The 16647-nt window shown below is 41.2% G+C and overlaps 1 protein-coding gene across 1 annotated transcript in view; it reads right to left on the bottom strand.

Moving 5' to 3' along the window:
- BMPR1B (bone morphogenetic protein receptor type 1B) overlaps positions 1-13665 on the bottom strand; it is a 376117-nt gene extending 362452 nt beyond the window's left edge. Inside the window, exon 1 of the mRNA XM_067557217.1 lies at positions 13529-13665. The gene's annotated coding sequence lies outside the window, so the exon portion shown is untranslated. The remainder of the gene's footprint in view (positions 1-13528) is intronic.
- Between the last annotated feature and the right edge of the window lie 2982 nt (positions 13666-16647).

Below are 16647 nucleotides of genomic sequence, written 5' to 3'. Positions count from 1 at the left end.
CATGAACTGGCAGGGTGCATTAAAAAAATGTCAGGTGGGCACAAAGGATGAAATCCCACCCCCTCTGCAGAGGGCCAGTAAAAGGCCTGTGCATGGCTTAAATCCTCAAAATAAGTAACAGTGTACTGCCAACCTCAAATGTTCAATAATCATGACACAGGCCTCAAAAAATCATGAGGTTGGTTTATACAGCCTGAGATTTAAACAACAGTAATACACATGGGGCTCTTTTTATTTGCCTTCAGGTTTCCGAGTCTTTAGGCGGTACGCAGATCACCTTTTCAAACTTCTTTCCACAACCGTTTTTTTTAAAACGAAAGCTTATTCTCACGTAATCACAGACATTCCATGGGACCCTAAGAAAAATACTGTATCTGAAATGACATGGCAACACTGCGTGGTGCTCTACAACTGGGTGAATTTCACCCAAAACATGATAGCCCTGACAATAACTTACTTTGCTTTTAAGAAGAGCATGACCTTCTTTGCTAATAGTATTGAGCAAAATTTAATAAATGTTTAAGACCTTTATTCTCTTCCAACTTAGATGGTCAAGCTGTTCATTTCTGTAGATTCTTTTTTTAGGTCAGCAACTTGATGCCAACAGTGACAATTATCTTGACAGGCTAATAACTGCACACTTCTCATTGCTAATGTGAGTTTGTATTATTCTCTGACAATTCCTTTAAAATAATCAGATTAGTTTCCTTTGATCGCCATCTCTTTTTTATTTGTAAGTATTACTTTTCTATTTTTAATATAACCTTCATCTTGCTGGAAACAGAGAAAACAAATTGGAAATTATTGATGGAGTTCATCCAACAGTTCAGGAATGTTCTGTCTCCTGCTTGCTTGCAGAGAGGGAGCAGTGGGGAAAAAGACAAATCTCAAGTGTCATATACTGTGGGAGGACTCAGAAAAAAGTCATAAGCAGGTAAGTTAAAATGTACTCATTCTCAATTATTTTCTTCTAATACACAACATGGATCTGCTGCTGCTTTGACTGCTGTTTGGATAAAATCCTCTGCCACTGTTGTAAAATATAAATAATATATGCTTATACTATTACAGCTCATGTACTGCTAATAGTTGGCTAATGTATTTACAGAGAAATCCAGCTAGAGTTCACTGTGTATTTCCTATCGATGCCAGAATCCTCACTAAAAATACATTTGCTAGTATAGCTATTGCAACTTATTTTGCTCCTATACCAAAGCAAACTTGGAACAGGAGATTACTATCTATGCCAGGAAGGTTTGCTGCCATAAGGTATGTATTTACTACAAACAATACTCAAATATACTACAGTGAAGGGTGTCCAATAAAAACCATAGAGTTAGACAGTTTGTAATTTTTGTGTGTGCGCCGCAGTGACAATGACACTCAGCTCCATGACAAGGACATCCGTTCATCTCTCTTCTTCTCCCAAAGATAAATGAGATGACAAAGATGGATTAAGATCCAATCTTGCAACATAGATAAATACATATTTACATAAGTGGTCCCACTGCACTGAACTCAGCAGAACTGCTTGAGCTATTACTTTCATGTATAAGCGCATCCCAATAAGGTACTCATTTATTATTATGCATTGTGGGTTTTTTTGTTTGTTTGTTTTTGTTTGTTTGTTTTATAAAGAAAATGTAACTCTATAGAAAATAACTGTGAATCTGCACACTATGCATAGCAGTTTGTTAACAGTAATTCCTTGGGTTCAGGCATCACTCTGCATCCAAGGACCTCAAAATGCTTTACAAAAGGTATAGGTCGCATCTGGCAGAAACCAAGGTGCAAGAGACCTTTAGGTCCCAATCTGGTGCTGACCCATCAAAGCCAATGAGATGGCACATGGGCTTAAGGGCTGTCCTGCCTGGATTCCACATTCAGTATTGGCACGTAAGACCTGCCTCTTGACAAAGTGAATCAAGGGGGTTTTGTATGTGCTTTATGACATTCCCCCAGGCTACAAATGCCGGCATGAAAGTTATTTATAACTGAAGATGAATGTCTTTTTTAGAAAAATTTGTATCACCAAATTGGTCACCCATACAGATAATTAACCTTATCTCAGTTACAATATCCTGCCTTTACAACACATCTTGCATTGAAGCAAGATCAATTATGTTGGTCCTGTCCAATCTTTCACATGTGCATACGCACACAGCCTACAAGCACCATACGTTTTGAACCAATTTAGGTAAGGAAGATGTAGCTTGTAAAAATGTTTATGCTTTGTCTGGAGAAGAGGGGTGCACATGTGTGCCCTTGAGTGGGGGAGAGAGAAAAAGAATCATCTCTTGGAGCAGAAAAGAGGAGCCTTCATCTAAAACTCTGCAAGCACATAAAGGAAGAACTGATTTTTAAATATCTGACTACAAATAATCTTTTCTTTGTGGGCTTAAAACTTACACAAACAGGCTAAAACTGGTTCAATGTTCTCTCACTAACAATGCAACTGCACTTAGAATCATAGAATCATAGAATATTAGAGTTGGAAGGCACCTCAGGAGGTCATCTAGTCCAACCCCCTGCTCAAAGCAGGACTAACCTCAACTATATCATCCCAACCGGGGCTTTGTCAAGCCTCAGCTTAAAAACCTCTAAGGATGGAGATTCCACCACCTCCTTAAGTAACCCATTCGAGTGCTTCACCACCCTCCTAGTGAAAAACTTTTTCCTAATGTCCAACCTAGACCTCCTGCCCTGCAACTTGAGACCGTTGCTCCTTGTTCTGTCATCTGCCACCACCGAGAACAGCCTAGCCCCATCCTCCCTGGAACCCCCTTTCAGGTAGTTAAAGGCTGCTATCAAATCCCCCCTCACTCTTCTCTTTTGCAGACTAAACAAGCCCAGTTCCCTCAGCCTCTCCTCATAAGTCCTGTGCTCCAGCCCCCTAATCATTTTGGTTGCCCTCCGCTGCACTCTCTCCAACTTGTCCACATCCTTTTTGTAGTGGGGGGCCCAAAACTGGACACAATATTCTAAATGCGGCCTCACCAATGCCGAATAGAGGGGAATAATCACTTCCCGTGACCTGCTGGCAATGCCCCTCCTAATGCAGCCCAATATGCCATTAGCCTTCTTGACAACCAGGGCACACTGCTGACTCATATCCAGCTTTTTATCCACCGTTACCCCCAGGTCCTTTTCTGCAGAGCTGCTGCCCAGCTCGTCGGTCCCCAGTCTATAGCTGTGCATGGGATTCTTCCTTCCTAAGTGGAGGACTCTGCACTTGTCCTTGTTGAACCTTCTAATGTGGGTAAAAGGAAGCACCATTTAATCCACATTCTGTTTGTAAACTGAGATCATAAAACCTTTTAAAAAAAAAAGAAATTCTTTGTAGTTAAACTTAATTGCCACAAAGCAAAACATTCGAACTTTTATTCTGCAGAAATATTCTACTACTCCTCTACTACTGAAACAAAATTACTTCTACTAATAGTTATATTCAACAACAGCAATTTCTTTTAAGAAAACAATCTGCATATTCCATTGAACAAATGGGTTGCCTATCAAATGATTAAAAACCCTCTGGTCCATTGGTAGTCTCTCTCCTATGCAGTTTTTCAAACATCTCCATCTGCAGTTTTTGAACAATTTGGGCCCAATCCTCCGCCATACTTGTACAAAGAGTAATAGAAGATAAGGCACATAAAGGAAGTGACAGACATATTGAATATGCAATAGCTATCAAAAGAGCTATTTTCAATTGGCAAATTAATCACAACAGTTAGGACCAACTAGTCCTCTCTCCTTGTAATCTTTAATTGATCTGGGTTCTCTTAATCTGGAAAGGGAAAATCAAGTTAATCCTAATTAAACACTGATTCCGCAAACACATACATAAATGATTTTACTCACCAGTAGTCTTCAGTGAAGCTGTGCACGTGCAAAAGTGCAGATAGCTTCAGGGAATAAAAGGGCTCTTTTCTAATGTGGATGCTTTTACAAATATATTTTATTAGGCTTACCCTTTTTGACTTGGCTTTTGCATTTGAAATGTTCTAGGTCACCTTCAAAATTTTGTTTTCTTTTTAGAAAAGTGGCAGGAATAAATGAATTTATAAATCCAATTCATAGAAAAAATTAAATATAAATATTAATTAAAATATATTTTAAATTATTTAACTCAATATCTTTGAAAAATGAGCCAGCAACTTCATTCACTGAAATACACGGCCTCTGGTTTGATGTTGTACAAATTGAGAGTATTATTTCACCATTGACAGGTCTCCATATATTGTATTTCCACTTAAGCAAAAGAAACACTGCGCTGCTTTTAAATTTTTATTTTAAAAAAATAAATTTAAGGGCAATAAAGTTCAAAGTTCAATTCATACAAAGAGTTAAATTTATTATTTAAAAAAGCTGCCTTACTCTGCATTTTATTTTGACACGTGAGAAGAAAATGTTCCTAAGTTTTATTTATACATTTTTCCATAAACCGGACACCTATTACAAGAATTTTCTCTGTATATTATGTTGATGAAAAAATTCCAAATGTCAAATTAATTGCATGGAAGTCAACAATCAATCTCCATCTCATACACAGGACTGAAAAAATTAAACAAAAGAAAAATGAAGATTATGAAAGAGAACCAAGATTTTCCTATATTTTAGTTCAGTGGTTCTTAACCTTTCCAAACTACTGTACCCCTGAAGCCTGAGTCCCACCCCCACGGGGCTGAGGCATGTAACTTAGTTTCATGGCGCCCCTGTGGCTCCAGAACCTTTCTTGCCACCCCCAATACCAGCTCTGCACTTGCGACCCCTCTAAAACCCCAGGTTAAGAAACACTGTTTTAGTTGCTGTTCTTTCAAAAAAGAAGGCATATATTAAAATATGGCACTCCAAAAACTAGGTATGGAAGGAAATGCAATTCTCCTTGTAAAATTATAAATAAATTGGTTCAATGTATGAGGACATGACAAAAAGAAAAGAAGTCCTCCTTTTCTGTTCAAGCCTTCATTTACAAGCTCACCATTCTGCAGGGAAATTGTCAACTGAGCTGGCATTTCCAGGTGATGCTTGGATACAACTTTAAACAAAACCAAACCTGATCACCTAGATATAAAAATATCACACAATTTATATGTAGCATATCATAGCTTACTCCCTTCTAGTCACTGTCTCAGACCTGCCTTACTGCCAGAGACAAGTTTCACTACTGTTAGCACTTAACCTCTAACAGCAATGAAACAGTTAACTGGGGTCTGTACTGCTACTCTCTATGTACCTATTACCAGTCACTGCAACACTATGGAGCTCTTGGCAACAACAAAATTATCAACTACAGTCCTGCACCATTACCACCAGTGCTGATGTAAGTGGCAAAGAAAACTGCTTGATTTTCAGAGTTTTGACTGTTAAACTCAACAAATTTGATCTGGAATCTTAGATAAAGAATAAATATGGAATCTCAAGATGTCATTTTTACTGGCACTTTCCTGAGTATAACCACAATTTCCTGCTCGTTTTACTCATGGGAGAAGTTCCATTGACTTCAATGGGACTATTCATGGGAAAAAGGAGAACAGAATTTGAACCTTTCAAGCTGTTTTGTAAGCACGATGAAAAATCCCAAGTCAATACAGAATACAGAATTTCACTTCTCTTTGCATTACTGTTTCAGAATAGCAAGGTGTAAACTCAACAAGACAAGGGAGAAGGCCATCTTTGCAATCTGAATGGCTAAAATCTTTATTTAAAACAAATAAAAAGCAAAGTAAGACTAAGCAATCCTGTGGCGACACAAACTCCTATTTTCTGTGGGCCTGATTCTGATCTCAGTTTTTAAACTGGTGTATCTTCATGTAATTTCAATAGAATTACAAGTCAATTTCCACTGTGGACATGAGATCAGAATTGCTCCACCTGACCCTGCTCATCAAGGGATGTAATGACATCACGGTAAGGACATGAACAATCTTGAGTGGTTTATCTTGTCATATGAGGCCCCCTGAGATATTCAAAAATACTGAGGAGAAACTGCTTTGGAAAAATTTAAATTATGAATTACACATCTAAAAGCTTAGCATTCAACATCCATGAGATATCTGCAAGGTGAAAACGGTACCCCAAATGTAGGTGTGCATGATGCTCCAGACTTTGACAACCTTCTTATCACTTTCCTTACAAGAAAGGCAATCTTAGTTTCTTTGCAAAGAGATTCGGATATTCAGCCAGATGAAATGGTGCAAGTTCTCCACACAGCCCAGTGAGTGACAGGAGATACATTGTGTCTGATAATCCCCATCATAAAGAGATCGGAAACAGAGATGTCAGACTCCCTCAGTTCATCACTAGCAAAAAAATAACTGGTTAGAATTAAAGCCCTTGCAAGAAAAGCAAACGCTACAGTTTTACTTTGCAGATCCAATGTGCATTGCCTACTGACAGGCGATACAGTGATCTCTCTGTAATGATTATTATTAATCACCACATTTATTATGGTAGTGCCTAAAGGCCAACCAAGTATGGGGTGCCATTGAGCTAGGCACTATACAAACACAGAGTATAGACATTTCCTACGCCAAAGCGCTTACAATCTAAATAGACAAGGGGTAGGCAAAGGAGAATCTACAAGCAAAGTGGACAATGTGATATCACCAAATGTCATGTTAGTTCCAAGATTATTGGCATTTCAAGTGTTTAGTTAGGAGAGGATAAGTGAGATGGAAAGAAAAGGGAAGGGGGGGACACTGAAAAGAAGGGGAATACAGGATAAAGGGGCAGGTGTGGAGTGAAGAAACTGTGAAGACACTGAGGGTGAGGGAGAGAGACGCCTGGAGCAAACAACCAATCAGCGCAGGGCAGAGAAAGTCTAGTCAAAACTGTAAAAATAAAATTCTCTGAGCATCCCTGGTCCCTGCTTTGGCTATTTCTGCTCTGACCAGCTGGAATCTCTATCTGGTTCCTCTCTTCTGTTTTTCCCCCAAAGTGGGGGCGAGGTACCACATAGTTCCTACTGTCCCCAGAGTTGGGGGTCTCCCCTGCACAGTTCTGGTTACAAGAGGGTGCGAGTGACAGCTGTGGCTTTGGCTGGGCCCATTTTACTCTCTATCCCCAATGCAGTAGTCCCTGTTTTGGCTCCTTCTGTTCCTGTTGGGGGAGTCTTTAGCTTGATTCCACAAATTTTAGTAGGACAGGAGTGGGTCCTCCTTTTATGAAGCATACTGACTTTGCTAGTCATTTAAAACAAGGTGTGTGTATAAAAAAGGAGGATGTTGTTAAATCATCTGTATTCAGCTATGCAAAACTGCTCAGAAGAGTAACTAAAACTGCCCACTAAAGAAAATAGTTCAGAGAAGCTGAAGCCCCCAAGAAGCTTAAAATGCATCAAGAACCATGAAAGCTCTACATTTGGAAACTTCTGAAACAGGATCTCTGGAATTTGTTTCTTACTATGTCTAAAGCCCCAAAATCTACATAAAGTTTGCAGCCTGTATTAAATCTAAAACTTTTCTATATGTTCTAAGCTTAAAATATTTCAGGATGGATTGATTCCTTAAATATTCCAGGGTAACAATTTATAAAGGAGATGTACTGGTTAAGCTAGGTCCAAGTAATGATTCAGAAATCCTATCTAGTCCTGAAAAGTGAAAGGTGGTTGTGCAATTTCTTTTTCTTTTTTTTTTAATACATGAAAACACTTTGTTATCAATAGCTATATTTCTGCATTCAGTATTGCATAGTCTGAAGAGCCTAAAAATCAGAGTGCTAAATAATAAAGGTATTATTGTATTTGTTGCTCCTTCACAGGAAGCAGTAAAATCTTGAATCTGACTACTGAATCTGACCACTTAAATCTGACTATTTACCTATTAATGTCCTTAAGGTTTCAAATTCATTGAAAAATTCATGATGTGTACATAAATACTTGCAGATTTTTGGAGTTAAGAACAGAATCAAAAGTCAGGCTTACTATTTACCTGTTATAAAACAGGGAGTAAATTGTTGGACTAGAGGAAGTAAATATTGGAGTCCAAGCTAATATGTCAGTGAGATCTAATGCAATGTGGTAGAAGAACATGCAGCACTACATAACAGTCTACTGACAAAGTATACTAGAGCTACTTACAAAAAAAAAGATATCACACACAAAAATTAAAAGTAACTCGAGCAGATCATAAAGAATAATTAACAATCCTGTAGGAAGCCACCATTTCTTGACAACTTCATGACGTGCTGAAGTTTTAGACAGAGGACATGCAAGCTCAGCATTTGAACGCATGAAAGAGCAGAAGTAAACATACACCAAGTTGTTGTTATATTTTCAGTGTTTTCCAAAACATTCAGAAGACTTGGCAAGGTGGATATGAAGTGCTGTATTATTTATAAGAGATATTTGAAAGCTCATTGGGAGTTGGGCACCAAACTCCCCTTCGTGCCTTTGAAAATCTTACCCTGTATCTTTTATTCTATTTCTTCTCCTTAAGCCACACTGGGATAGAGATTGCTTGAATGAAGACTAGGTGGTTCTTGTCAGGGTTAAGCAGGCTTTGGAACTTGTATCAGGATAGAAACTAGTTCGCATACGAATGGACTAGAACTGCTACTTTTATTAAGAGTTTTCCATCACCTCCTTCAAAGTTTTGCCCATCAAGACCAATATATTTATATTATGTCTGACAACACAACACTAGTAGTTTATCTATACAAAAAAGGAGCTACTGTATGATAAGTCAGTCTGTTTCAGATCCAACTTTAAGAAGTGTTAACAGTTAGATCAGAATCACTCATTTCCTGTCAGCAGTTTGTATTACAGCCAAAGATAATTCCAGGCAGATGACCTGTCCAGAGTCACAAATATATAGGTGGAAGTATGTTTATGAACATGCTAAAACAAGCCTTTCTACATTTGCTGACAGGTACAAAATATGGCCCAAATCTTTGTGAATGCTTTGGCGTGTAACTTTCCTCCGCTGAGTAGTTTCTCTGAGCTCAAGGGAACTACTCACATGTAGAAAGTTACTAACCTATGTAAATCTCTGCAGGATTAGGCCCTGTGTTTGGCCTCAAATATTTTAATCCAGACTACAAACAGAAACACATTGCCCCTAAACTGGGGGGGAAACATTTTATATATACACTCCATCTTTCTTTCATTTCCCCTCCATTTCAGTTAATGGCTAATTAATTAAGGAGCCACTTCAAATGTTTTTTATTGCTTAAACCTTTAATTGTCTCAGATTCTATTTCCTAAATTGGTATATTTCCTAGTTATTCTGTGTAAAGTATCACAAAAAAGGTAATATATTCAGATTCAAATCTCATTAGCAACAATCTCCATTGTAATCATGTTGGGCTCAAGAGATCAGATGACAGAAGTCTGTCACAAGACACTACTAAATTATATATAACAGGAAATTCCTATAACTGAACTGAGGGATGAGGCAACATGGGTAGAAAATGAAATGTTACAGCAGTAAACTTCTGTTTTATTTGCCATTCAAATTTAAGCTTGACATTTCATGAAATAAAGACCTAGATTAATTCAGTTTTAAAAAGCGGCAAATATTGGTATATCAAAATTTTCTAACTCCTGAAGTGGAATAATGATAGCAATGTGTTATCCAAGTGGATTAGTGCAATATTCTGCCCTTTGAGCTGCCTGATTACAGAGAGAAAATACCTTTTCAGAAGTTTAATTGAGGTCTTCAGAAGCATCCAAGGATTATTTCAATTTGAAGGCTACCATGTACTGCAGAATGTTTTTTATTACTCTTTGTATTATAGCAGTGGTTAGACACACCAGTCCTATTGTACTAGGGCACTGTGTAGCCACAATAAAAAGAGTCCCAGCCCCAAACAGCTTACAATTTAAGAGTTGCATATCTATTTTAGGAAGTAGTGAGTCATTAGTTCTGTCAGGGAATGGGGAAGTCTATAAACAACATGCATGAAAAAGTAATCTTATTTCTCATTAATAGTAACTCAGATATCTCACCTGAAAACATGCTTTCTTCTAACTCTCTCACTGTTTCCACACACCTGGCAATGGATGTGATCACTTACGCATTGTTCTTTGCATTTTCTAGGAAACAATGCACAGGGAACAGTACAGAAGCAAACAGACTAAAAAGCTGTAGCTCTGTGACCTGTCCTTCATGAATCTGTCCTTTAATGTTACCATCAAGTAAGTACCCTCTTGTAACTGAATTTCAAGATCTGATGGCTCAATCAGGCAAAATAGTGGGCACTCTGGCCTCCATCCAGCAAAGGACTTAAGTACACGCTTAACTCTAAAGTATATAAGTAAACCCATTAACCCCAATTGGACTACTCACACGCTTGAAGTTCAGCACGTTCTTAAGTGTTTTGCTCGCTCAGGGCCACAGCACTCAACACACTGCAGGACTGAGCCCTATTCCATAGCTGTTCCACACAAGGGAATCATATTACAACTAGGGCTCTACATATGGTGGAAGTATCTACAAAAATCAGACTCGGAAATCCTGATTCTCCTCTCACACAAGCGTAAATCAGTAGCTCAGCTGAAGTCAATGGAGTTACAAAGATGTGGGAAGAGGGTCAAGCTCCAAAATTTACTTTATTATTTTGTATTCCTAACCCTAAAATAATTGCAAGGTCTTGTTAATAACACAAAATTTAAATATGGTGAGCCATATAACTTAAATACATCAAGTCATCTAATAATGAATATATTGCATTCTAAAGATTTTTTTTTTCAAACCTCTGGGTGAAACTCACCCCTGGGCAGAGGGACTACGCACCAGGACAGAAGTTGGAAACAAGTAGTGCACAGACCTCTTGCTGGCCCTCTGCATGAGGGGAATTTTACCTTCTAGTAGCAACAATGCAATAAGCACTAAGTCAAATTAATCTGAATGTATAACATGTCTGTGCATTCTTTGACTTTTCCACAAGCCATAACTAGTTTAGGGTCATTTTAATTTTTTGTTTTTTATTGTATGAACTTTAAAAGTTGTTCAATGTGATCATTTGTCAGGAAATAAGGCTGGGTGCAGCAGGTACGTATTTGTTCTGAATACACAGTTTTAACTATCTGCCTTTTCCTGCTATAATAGAAACCCTCTTATCTGGCTCTTCAGTCACTTAGCAATGAGTTGTGAAAGTTTTCACAACAGAACTTGAGAAAATTGAACACTGTAACGTGATTGATGGATCAGCAGTTTATGTCAGCCTTTTACACAGGGCAAAACCTATTAGTAAACAATTATGACAGTATTCTTAAGAGAGAGACAGATATTACTTTTTTCATAAATTCACAGCATTCTCCATTATCTTCCTCAGTAAAACCAGTTTTATTTTGACAAACAGACATTTTGATTTAAAAGCACATTTCAGTATCATTAAAAATTCATCAACAGCTTTTGACACATGAGTAATGAGATCATATCAAACTGTGTAACATGGGACCACAAGGAAAGGATCCAGTGGCTTACTAATCAGCCTCTCAAATTAGACAAATAACAGACTGTATCAAATTTTCTTGCACTAAGTTAAATGTAACTAAAAAAAGCCCTACTTGCATGATTGCAAAAATATGTCTTGAATCATGGTAAATTAAACTTTTGTGTAATTTTAAGTATGCTTTACATTCAAAATATCACTACAAGAATGGCAAGCTTACAGAATAGAAGGCAATTATTTTGCATGATTTTACAATGACTTAGCAAATGACATTAAAGCTCTTGAAGCCCAAATGCAATATTTTCAATAAACATCTCTATAGCAAATGTTTCTAAAGGGATCAGAAGAACTCTTTGCCATATACAATTAATAACAAATCTTTGAATATTCTTTTTTTATTTAGACCACAGCTATGAACACTGAAAATGTTAAAGTAATACAAATGCAACAAGAACTTGGACATGGACAAATGTTTTATACCTATATTTTGGCTTATGGTTACTCAAGGTCACTAGATGAGACTTCCATCGCTTTTTCAAAATAACGAAAAGGATTGAAGATTTCACCAGTGTAGCTGCAAAATTAAGAAAGTGTATGTATATTTGGTGAGTACAAATGTAGGAATTCCATTAATAGCCAGCTGTTGATTTAAGATTTCAATGGTAGTTCCACATAAATTGCTTAAATTCACTTCTACATTTTTTAGCCAATATCCTATCCTTTAACAGCCACTTATGCATTGTTGAGAGTTGAGAGCTCTCTTCAGCCGATTCTTCTTTGCTAACGTTGCAGATGTTTTTGCAACTTTAATATGTTTATATATGTTTTTAATGTGTTTATTATGTAGGTGTTTTTGGATAGTTTAAAGATGTTTCTCTCTGTGTTCTTTCACAGGCACGGTTGAGTGCACAGTGAGTCATTCATTCTTCACCTTAATAATGTTGTCCCTCCAAGAGCAGTCCAGCTCATGCTGTTTAAAGGGGAAGCTCTCCCTCCTAAGTCCCTGGGAGCTGCCAAAAATCACGATCACTGATGTGATTTAGTCAAAGAGGCAGCTCGAGGCGGGTTGGAAACACACAGACAGACAATGCTCCAGTACTAATAAAAAATACAGCATTCAGGTCTCCTGACCAAAACAGCGTGGGAGGGGGGATAAGGAGGACAGGTGCAATTCATTTCTGCAGTCTTTCAGGTCCTTTCTGTGGCACGGTTACCGTGCAATTAGGAAGCTATTAATACAATGAAGGTAAGAGTGACAGGATAAGAAGATTACAGTGGACGGGGGAAGGAGAGGAGAAACGGCGTAATCGCCAAGTCTTCGCCAGTTACCAAACCAGCCGCTGGGCCGAAGACGCAAAGTCCCAAATACTGACCTTGGAGCTGATTTGATCTTAGGCACCCAAAGATCTCAGCGACCCCCCCTGGCACTTTTGCCCGCAACACGGCCCCCATGCAAGCCACACTTAGGAGCCACTTAAACACCCCAAACCGCCAACAGTTCCCAACCCCGGGGGACCTACAGGGAGGCTCCTAAATGCACGTCTGGAGCCCAGGCTAGGAGCCGTCTGGTTTGCAGCGCCAGCTGAGAGCGGGGCGCCGCATCAGCACCTGTGCAAAGCCGGACGCTTCTGCCGGGGCTGTCTGGGGCCGGCGTTCAGCGCTCAGGCTGCAGAACTTCGTCCGGAGCGAGTAACTGGCACCCCCCCGCCTCCCGGCCCCTTAAAACGCCCCGACACAGGCGGGCAACCACAAGGGGGGCTCCGCTCCCCTCCCCCGTCCCACCTCCTCCCTCTGCTGCAGCCGCTCTCCGCCTCCCCTCCCAGCCCCACCCCAGACCGCCGGGAGCCGCCGCTGCCTTTCCTTGGCGGCAAGGCGCCTCCAGCGACGTTCCCGGCTCCGGCTGGGCAGCATCCTCCCCACTCTGCTTCGCCACGGCACAGGTACCGCACGCAAACCGCAGCCGGCTCCGGAGCAAGCTGCCTGCTCCTCCCCGCCCCCAGGGCGTGCAGCGGCTCCCCCACCGCAGCCAGCCGCCCCCGCCGGGCTTTGCCGTCTCCCCCCAGCCGGGGCTCACTAGCCCCGGAGCGCGCGCCGCGGGGAGCGGAGGCGCTCCAGCGCGGAGCTCGCTTACCGGCTGCCGGGCTCATGAACGCCGTCCCCGCCTCTGCAGCAGCCTGGTCCGCGAGCCCGGGAGCAGACGCCGCGCGCCCCAGTGCAAGCTGCTGCTCGATGCCGCCTCCAGCTCCGCGCCACAAACTTGGGTCAGCTGCTGCTGCTGCTACTGCTGGAGATCGTGGCTCGGCCCCCCTCCTCCCTCCCTCCCTCCCGGGTTCTCTGAGGCTCCGCAGATTTTTTTCCCCCTCCGCTTGCCCTCTCCAGCTCCCACTAGTGATTGCACAGCCCGAGAGTCAGCTACTTAGTAAAGCGGGAATAGGCTTCACACCCACCCCGTCTGTAGCCAGCGCTGAGCTGCTGGCGCAGGAAAGGGCTGCTGCCTAGCCCATGCCCCTTTGCGTCCCCAGAGCCCCGCTGTTTGGTGGGTTTGCTGCTGCCGCCAGAGGGGCGTCATTGCTTTGGGGCTGCCTCCACGCTCCTTCTAAGTCTGCAGCTGAGGGGTTTTGAAAGTATCTTTTCTGCAGCATAGGGACATAGGCACAAAACAATCACAAACTACCATAGCACGGACTCTCCCCCTGCCACCCACTGAAGGTACATCTCTCGCCACCACATAACAGAACACCGCTAGCCCCAGCTCATTCCCAAACAGCAGCAAACCCCATCCCCACGTGGGTGACAAGGCCAAGGGATTTGAGAGAAGTGGAGCAATTTACTGCCTGGGTCAGATCAACAGCCAAACTGTTTGAGGGGGAAATGGACAACACGGGGTTAATTGATTAAAAACAAATAACGTTTATAACAACGTGAATTTTCTGCAAATCATGACCTATCCTGCCTCGTACCTGCTCTGTTCCCATACTAGGACTTGTCTGGCCTTAGCACCTAGAGGCCAGAATCCCATTGTGAGGGCCCCACAGAAAGTTTTTGGGGGTCTGGGGCAAAAGCTGAAACTGAGGAACCCCCCGCCCCTCCTTCCAGAAAAGTTACCAGGACGACAAAAGAGTTTAAGAAGAGGAGAGGGGAGGGGCAGTCAAAGAGGACCTAGGCTTCTGGGGTTGTTGTGTCACTGCAGGGATTTGGGGGGGCTCTGCTCTGCCCCTGCTTCAGGCCAGGAAGCTGTTCCCAGACCCACCTCTCCCGGAGTCCCGACCCTGCTTTTACTTACAGGCTCTTGGGTTGGCAGGTTGCCTCAGGCTCAGTGCGACAATGCCAATGATGGCAACATTGCTTGGTAGGGGTTGGCACCAAAAACCCAAGTGACATTGTGACCCTGTGTGCCAGGTCACAATGCCATTCACTGAAATTTGGCTTGGCCACCCCTCCTTCATTTTGGGGGCCCTCTCAAAGAAGAGATTGGGGCAAATTGGCCCGCTTCTCCCCCCAGGCAGCCTTGCCCATTTTGTCTATACAGTACCTAGCATGAAGAAATGGTCCCTGTCCCCAAGAGTTTACAATCTAATCTTTTATTACTGTTGCCTTCTCTTTTATTTTATAAGAAAATAACTCATACTGTCAACAATTCTATTTATCATGTCAAAAGCTAATAACTAAAATGCCAAGAACCTCACATCACACCCTAAAATTAGTCTTTGACAGTCCACAAGAGAGAGTATTCCAAAAGCAAGTGTTGAGGTGGTCTGTCATACAGGGAGGAGTTATTTAATAATAATAAAAATAATAATAATAGAAAATTATTTCCTTTTAAAATCACGTATGCTCCCCAGCCTCACTGGAATTAATTTATTTTTCATCTGGTGAAAATGTTTCATTTATGGGAGAGGTGGGGAACAGACCGTCTCAAGATTTTGGGAAATTTATATCAAGAGTGGGCAAACCAGTTTCAAAAACAAAAACAGCCTCCTGCACCTGACCTCTGACCCATTTCTAGGGCTGAACCTTTCTTTACATTCCTGAAATGTTGGGCTAAATCTTGTTTGTTTTCTCCTTTTCATGCATCTTTGCACTTCTGGGTCCTGGCTGGGACCCACGCCAGTAGTCCTGAAATACTGTGAGAAAGGCTTATTACTGGCTATGGTAAGAAACGAAAAATGCTGGCAAACACGCAAGAAAGCTGGCTCATGTAGGATTTCCAGCTCACTTTTGTGAACTCCATGTTCATGAGTTACTCTCAGACATCTCAAATTCCACACATTTTGGCCAGTTTCCTAGCCATGGCCCACCATAATACTGGTGGATCCCATATTGTGAACCTGCATTTCCCACCTCAGCAGAGGAACTTCAGCTTCCTCTCTTCTGGAATTCTCTTCTATTTTTCCTTCTCTGCCTACATGCTACAGAAAAAGAACACAAAGAAATAGCCAAAAGGAGTGGAGAAGATCTGCCATTATGGAAAATGCATGAGCAGCTCTCCCAAACAAAAAGGCAAGTGACACCAGGAGAAGGCGGGGGGGGAGGGGAGGGGAAGATGGGATAGAGGCATAGGGTGACCAGATGTCCCACTTTTACGATATTCACAGCTTTTTCTTACATAGGCGCCTGTTACCCCCAACCCCCATCCCAATTTTTCACACTTGCTATCTGGTCACCCCACAAAGGAGTGAGAGGAAAGAGATGAAGGAAATAAAGAGGACGGGGGGGGGATGAATGGAGAGAGGGAAAGTTGTAGGAAGAGATGGGAAAGAAACCAACAGGGGAAGGTTGGGTAAAGACAAAGAATAAAATAAAGAGAAGTAATAAGAATTGAAGGCACAGTGAATGAGGTCCAGAATTATGCAGGCTTTTTCCCCAAATTGTAGCAGAGGGAAAAGGAGAGCGTCTTCCTCAAGTCTTGTAGGTAATTAAATATCTGCAGGACAACTAGACTGGAAAGAACAAGGATTTTGCCCTGAATTAAAGATGAATGCAGCCACAAAAGAGCAGGAAATATTTATTATTTTTTCCCTTGCAAATGCAGAACTAATATCCATAGGGGAAGAGCACAGAAACTGTTAATTCCTGAACTGACTTATAAGACAGAAGGATGGTTTTCTCTTATCATTAGAATCTCTGGCTAGTCTTTTCTGAAGGGATCACTCCAGACACCAATCGCTAGCTCCCAATTATATCAGATCGCATTATAACAACAGTTTTATAAAACACTCAAAATACGTTGTGCTCCCAATAAAGGAGATG

This window comes from Emydura macquarii, unplaced genomic scaffold (genome assembly GCF_026122565.2).
Source record: "Emydura macquarii macquarii isolate MOO-44397 ecotype Brisbane River unplaced genomic scaffold, CSIRO-AGI_Emac_v2 contig_1790, whole genome shotgun sequence".
Lineage (NCBI taxonomy): Eukaryota > Metazoa > Chordata > Testudines > Chelidae > Emydura > Emydura macquarii.
This window is presented reverse-complemented; position numbering and strand designations above follow the sequence as displayed.